This window comes from Macaca nemestrina, chromosome 10 (assembly GCF_043159975.1).
Source record: "Macaca nemestrina isolate mMacNem1 chromosome 10, mMacNem.hap1, whole genome shotgun sequence".
NCBI lineage: Eukaryota > Metazoa > Chordata > Mammalia > Primates > Cercopithecidae > Macaca > Macaca nemestrina.
Window position 1 is genome coordinate 72,248,414 of NC_092134.1, and position 7,677 is coordinate 72,256,090.

Below are 7,677 nucleotides of genomic sequence, written 5' to 3' on the forward strand. Positions count from 1 at the left end.
GATAAGCTTTTTGATGTGTTGCTGAATCCGGTTTGCCAGTATTTGATTGAGGATTTTTGCATCAATGTTCATCAGAGATATTGGTCTAAAATTCTCTTTTTTTGTTGTGTCTCTGCCAGGCTTTGGTATCAGGATGATGTTGGGCTCATAAAATGAGTTAGGGAGGATTCCCTCTTTTTCTATTGATTGGAATAGTTTCAGAAGGAATGGTACCAACTCCTCCTTGTACCTCTGGTAGAATTCAGCTGTGAATCCATCTGGTCCTGGACTTTTTTTGGTTGGTAGGCTATTAATTATTGCCTCAATTTCAGAGCCTGCTATTGGTCTATTCAGGGATTCAACTTCTTCCTGGTTTAGTCTTGGAAGAGTGTAAGTGTCCAGGAAATTATCCATTTCTTCTAGATTTTCCAGTTTATTTGCATAGAGGTGTTTATAGTATTCTCTGATGGTAGTTTGTATTTCTGTGGGGTCGGTGGTGATATCCCCTTTATCATTTTTAATTGCATCGATTTGATTCTTCTCTCTTTTCTTTTTTATTAGTCTTGCTAGTGGTCTCTCAATTTTGTTGATCTTTTCAAAAAAAAACAACTCCTGGATTCATTGATTTTTTGGAGAGTTTTTATCTCCTTCAGTTCTGCTCTGATCTTAGTTATTTCTTGCCTTCTGCTAGCTTTCGAATGTGTTTGCTCTTGCTTCTCTAGTTCTTTTAATTGCGATGTTCGAGTGTCAATTTTAGATCTTTCCTGCTTTCTCTTGTGGGCATTTAGTGCTATAAATTTCCCCCTCTACACACTGCTTTAAATGTGTCCCAGAGATTCTGGTATGTTGTATCTTTGTTCTCATTGGTTTCAAAGAACATCTTTATTTCTGCCTTCATTTCGTTATGTACCCAGTAGTCATTCAGGAGCAGGTTGTTCAGTTTCCATGTAGTTGAGCGGTTTTGATTGAGTTTCTTAGTCCTGAGTTCTAGTTTGATTGCACTGTGGTCTGAGAGACAGTTTGTTATAATTTCTGTTCTTGTACATTTGCTGAGGAGTGCTTTACTTCCAATTATGTGGTTGATTTTGGAGTAAGTACGATGTGGTGCTGAGAAGAATGTATATTCTGTTGATCTGGGGTGGAGAGTTCTACAGATGTCTATTAGGTCTGCTTGCTGCAGAGATGAGTTCAATTCCTGGATATTCTTGTTAACTTTCTGTCTCATTGATCTGTCTAATGTTGACAGTGGAGTGTTGAAGTCTCCCATTATTATTGTATGGGAGTCTAAGTCTCTTTGTAAGTCTCTAAGGACTTGCTTGATGAATCTGGGTGCTCCTGTATTGGGTGCATATATATTTAGGATAGTTAGCTCTTCCTGTTGAATTGATCCCTTTACCATTATATAATGGCCTTCTTTGTCTCTTTTGATCTTTGATGGTTTAAAGTCTGTTTTATCAGAGACTAGTATTGCAACCCCCGCTTTTTTTTGTTCTCCATTTGCTTGGTAAATCTTCCTCCATCCCTTTATTTTGAGCCTATGTATGTCTCTGCGTGTGAGATGGGTCTCCTGAATACAGCAGACTGATGGGTCTTGACTCTTTATCCAGTTTGCCAGTCTGTGTCTTTTAATTGGAGCATTTAGTCCATTTACATTTAAGGTTAAGATTGTTATGTGTGAACTTGATCCTGCCATTATGATATTAACTGGTTATTTTGCTCGTTAGTTGATGCAGTTTCTTCCTAGCCTCGATGGTCTTTACATTTTGGCATGTTTTTGCAATGGCTGGTACCGGTTGTTCCTTTCCATGTTGAGTGCTTCCTTCAGGGTCTCTTGTAAGGCAGGCCTAGTGGTGACAAAATCTCTAAGCATTTGCTTATCTGTAAAGGATTTTATTTCTCCTTCACTTATGAAACTTAGTTTGGCTGGATATGAAATTCTGGGTTGAAAATTCTTTTCTTTAAGAATGTTGAATATTGTCCCCCACTCTCTTCTGGCTTGGAGAGTTTCTGCCGAGAGATCTGCTGTTAGTCTGATGGGCTTCCCTTTGTGGGTAACCCGACCTTTCTCTCTGGCTGCCCTTAAGATTTTTTCCTTCATTTCAACTTTGGTGAATCTGGCAATTATGTGTCTTGGAGTTGCTCTTCTCGAGGAGTATCTTTGTGGCGTTCTCTGTATTTCCTGGATTTGAATGTTGGCCTGCCCTACTAGGTTGGGGAAGTTCTCCTGGATGATATCCTGAAGAGTGTTTTCCAACTTGGTTCCATTTTCCCCCTCACTTTCAGGCACCCCAATCAGACGTAGATTTGGTCTTTTTACATAATCCCATACTTCTTGCAGGCTTTGTTCATTTCTTTTTCTTCTTTTTTCCTTTGGTTTCTCTTCTCGCTTCATTTCATTCATTTGATCCTCAATCGCAGATACTTTTTCTTCCAGTTGATCGAGTCGGTTACTGAAGATTGTGCATTTGTGACGTATTTCTCGTGTCATGGTTTTCATCTCTTTCATTTCGTTTATGACCTCCTCTGCATTAATTACTCTAGCCATCAATTCTTCCACTTTTTTTTCAAGATTTTTAGTTTCTTTGCGCTGGGTACGTAATTCCTCCTTTAGCTCTGAGAAATTTGATGGACTGAAGCCTTCTTCTCTCATCTCATCAAAGTCATTCTCTGTCCAGCTTTGATCCGTTGCTGGTGATGAGCTGCGCTCCTTTGCCGGGGGAGATGCGCTCTGAATTTTTGAATTTCCAGCTTTTCTGCCCTGCTTTTTTCCCCATCTTTGTGGTTTTATCTGCCTCTGGTCTTTGATGATGGTGATGTACTGATGGGGTTTTGGTGTAGGTGTCCTTCCTGTTTGATAGTTTTCCTTCTAACAGTCAGGACCCTCAGCTGTAGGTTGTTGGAGATTGCTTGAGGTCCACTCCAGACCCTGTTGGCCTGGGTATCAGCAGCAGAGACTGCAGAAGATAGAATATTTCTGAACAGCGAGTGTACCTGTCTGATTCTTGCTTTGGAAGCTTCCTCTCAGGGGTGTACTCCACCCTGTGAGGTGTGGGGTGTCAGACTGCCCCTAGTGGGGGATGTCTCCCAGTTAGGCTACTCAGGGGTCAGGGACCCACTTGAGCAGGGAGTCTGTCCCTTCTCAGATCTCAACCTCCGTGTTGGGAGATCCACTGCTCTCTTCAAAGCTGTCAGACAGAGTCGTTTTCGTCTGCAGAGGTTTCAGCTGCGTTTGTTATTGCCCTGTCCCCAGAGGTGGAGTCTACAGAGACAGGCAGGTTTCCTTGAGCTGCTGTGAGCTCCACCCAGTTGGAGCTTCCCAGCAGCTTTGTTTACCTACTTAAGCCTCAGCAATGGCGGGCGCCCCTCCCCCAGCCTCGCTGCTGCCTTGCCGGTAGATCACAGACTGCTGTGCTAGCAATGAGGGAGGCTCCGTGGGTGTGGGACCCTCCCGGCCAGGTGTGGGATATGATCTCCTGGTGTGCCTGTTTGCTTAAAGCGCAGTATTGGGGTGGGAGTTACCCGATTTTCCAGTTGTTGTGTGTCTCAGTTCCCCTGGCTAGGAAAAGGGATTCCCTTCCCCCTTGCACTTCCCAGGTGAGGCGATGCCTCGCCCTGCTTCAGCTCTTGCTGGTCGGGCTGCAGCAGCTGACCAGCACTGATCGTCTGGCACTCCCCAGTGAGATGAACCCAGTACCTCAGTTGAAAAATGCAGAAATCACCAGTCTTCTGTGTGGCTCGCGCTGGGAGTTGGAGACTGGAGCTGTTCCTATTCGGCCATCTTGCTCCGCCCCTTAATTGTTCAATTTCTATACAAATGTCAGAGGGGTTTTTTTGCAGACATAGACCATAGGCAATCTTATTCTAAAATTTTTACAGAAAGGCCCACGTTCTAGAATATCTAAAACAATCTTGAAAAATAAATGAACAGGAATGATTCTACTCAACGGTAATGGTTACTATAGAGCTACGGTAATTAAATCAGGACCAGGGGGAAAATGGCAGACAGGAAGCAGAACTAGATTGCAGCTCCCACTCAGACAGACAGAGCAGTATGTGTGAACTTTTACTCTCAAACTACTGCAGGAATAAACCAGGAGAGCCAAGAGAATCCACAGACCCTCTGAAGAAAGCAGATTGCTCCTGTGGGACCCAGAAGACATCCCAAATACTGTGCTGGTATCCATGACCGAGAGACCTGCAGACAGTTCACATCACACATCACAGGACTCTGCAGATAACCTTCACTACCAGCCCAGGGCCTGGCAGACCTCCTGGGTGTCTAGATCTGGAAGAGAGATAACAACCACTACTGCTTGGTTTTCAGGAAGCCACATCCCTAGGAAAATGGGAAGAGTACAACATCAAGGGAACACCTGTAGGACAAAAAGAATTTGAAGAGCAGCCTTGAGCCCTTCCCTCTGATATAGCTTCAGCAAGTAGACAACTGAGAATGAACCAAACAAGCAATTCATGTAATATGACAAAATAAGTTTCTTTAAAATCCCCCAGATATCACACTAGCTCACCAGCAATAGAGCCAAACCAAGAAGAAATCCTTGATTTACATGAAAAGCAATTCAGAAAGTCAGTTATTAAGCTAATCAAGGAGGAACCAGAGAAAAATAAAATCTAATTTAAGGAAATTAAAAAATGATACAAGAAATGAGGGAAGGAATTTTCAGTGATATACATAGCATGAAAAAAAGACAACCACAACTTCAGGAAATGAAGGACACACTTAGATAAATGCAAAATGTTCTCGAAAGTCTCAGCAATAGAATAAAACAAGCAGAAAAAAGAACTTCAGAGCTCAAAGGCAAGGTTTTTGAATTAACCCAATAACAAAGACAAAGAAAAAATAATTAAGAAAGAACAAAGCCAACAAGAAGTTTGGGATTATATTAAGCAACCAAACCTAAGAATAATTGGCATTCCTGTAAGAAGAGAAATCTAAAAGTTTGGAAAACATATTTGGGGGAATAATCGAGGAAAACTTCCCCAGCCTTGCTGGAGACTTAGACATCCAATTACAAGAAGGTCAAAGAACACCTGGGAAATTCAGTGCAAAAAGATCATCACCTAGGCCTACTGTCATCAGATTATCTAAAGTCAAGATGAAGAACAGAATCTTAAGAGCTGTTAGACAAAAGGACCAGGTAACCTATAAAGAAAAATCTATTAGATTAGCAGTAGAATTCTCAGCAGAAACCTGTAAATTAGAAGGGATTGAGGCCCTATCTTCAGCTTCTTTAAACAAAACAATTATCAGCCAAGAATTTTGTATCCAGTGAAACTAAACTTCATAAGCAAAGAAAAGATAACAGCCTTTTTCAAACAAATGCTGAGAGAATTTGGCACTACCAAGCCAGCACTAAAGAATTTCTAAAGGGGGCTCTAAATCTTGAAGCAAATCCTGAAAACACAACTACACAGAACCTCTGTAAAGCAAAAAATCTCACAGAACACCCAAAGCCAACAGAAGTAGCTATTCTTATATCAGACAAAACAAACTTTAAAGCAATAGCAGTTAGAAATGACAAAGAGGAACCTTATATAATGATAAAACCTTGTCCAACAGGAAAATATCACCAATCTAAATATATATGCACCTAACAATGGAGCTCCCAAATTTATAGAACAATTACTATTAGACCTAAGAAATGAGATAGACAGCAACACACTAATAGCGAGGGACTTCAATACTCCACTGACAGCACTAGACAGGTCATCAAGACAGAAAGTCAAAAGAAACAATAGATTTACACTGCACCCTAGAACAAATAGACTTACAGATATTTACAGAACATTCTACCCAACAACCACAGAATATACATTCTGTTCATCAGTGCATGGAAGTGAAATTATATCAAGTACTCTATCAGACCACAGTGGAATAAAACTGGAAATCAGTTTTAAAGCTTCATAACCGTGCAAATACGTAGAAATTAAATAACCTGCTCCTGAATGATCACTGGGTCAACAATAAAATCAAGATGAAACTAAAAAGTTATTTGAACCAAATGATAATAGTGACACAACCTATCAAAAGCTCTGGGATGCAGCAAAGGTGATGCTAACAGGAAAGTTCATAGCCATAAATGCCTACATCAAAAGTCTGAAAGAGAACAAATAGACAACCTAAGGTCACACTCTCAAGGAACTAGAGAAACAAGAACAAACCACACCCAAACATAGCAGAAGAAAGGAAATAACCAAGATCCAAGCAAAACTAAATAAAATTGAAACAAAATAATACAAAAGATAAGTGAAACAAAAAGCTGGTTCTTTGAAAAGATAAATAAAATTGATAAACCATTAGCAATATTAACCTAGAAAATAAGAGAATAAACAAATAAGCTCAATTAGAGGAGAAAACAAAAAAAGGGAGATATCACAACCAAAACCATAGAAATACAAAAAGTTAATCAAGGCTACCATGAACACTTTCACACACATAAACTAGAAAACTTAGAGGTGATGGATATATTCCTGGAAAAATACAACCCTCCTAGCATAAATCAGGAAGAATTAGACACCATGAACAGACCAAAAACAAGCAGCAAGATTGAAATGGTAATTTAAAAATTACCAACAACAACAAAACAGTTCATGACCAGATTCAGAGCTGAGTTCAACCAGACATTCAAAGAAGAATTGGTACCAATGTTATTGACACTATTCCACAAGATAAAGAAAGAGAGCTCTCCCTAAATTATTCTATGAGGCCTGTATCACTCTAAAACCAAAACCAGGGAAGAACATAACCAGAAAAATAAAACTACAGACCAATATCCCTGATGAACATAGATGCAAAAATCCTTAACAATATACTAGTTAACTGATTCCAACAACATATCAAAAAGATAATATCCAGGCCGGGCACGGTTGCTCACGCCTGTAATCCCAGCACTTTGGAAGGCCGAGGCGGGCGGATCACAAGGTCAGGAGATCGAGACCATGGTGAAACCCCGTCTCTACTAAAAATAGAAAAACTTAGCCGGGCGCAGTTGCGGGCGCCTGTAGTCCCAGCTACTCAGGAGGCTGAGGCCGGAGAATGGCGTGAACCCGGGAGGCGGAGCTTGTAGTGAGCCAAGATTGCGCCACTGCACTCCAGCCTGGGCGACAGAGCGAGACTCCGTCTCAAAAAACAACAACAACAACAACAACAAAAAAAAAACAAAAAGATAATACACCATGATCAAGTGGGTTTCATACTATAGATGCAGGGATGGTTTAACATATGCAAGTCAATAAATGTGATATATTACATAAACAGAACTATAAACAAAAAATCACATGATCATCTTAATAGACTCAGAAAAAGCATTTGACAAAAATCAGCCTCCCTTTATGATTAAAACTCTCAGGAAAATCAGCATACAAGGGACACACTTCAATGTAATAAAAGTCTTCTATGACAAACCCACTACCAATATAACGTTGAATGGGGAAAAGTTGAAAGCATTTCCTCTGAGAACTGTAACAAGAGAAGAATGCCCTTTCTCACCACTTCTATTCAACATAGTACTGGAAGTCCTGTCCAAAGCAATCAGAGAAGAGAAATAAATAAAGGACATCTAAATCAGTAAAGAGGAAGTCAAACTGTTACTGTTTGCTGATGATATAGTTGTATACATAGAAAAATCTAAAGACTCCTCCAAAAACCTCCTAAAACTGATAAATGACTTCAGCAAAGTT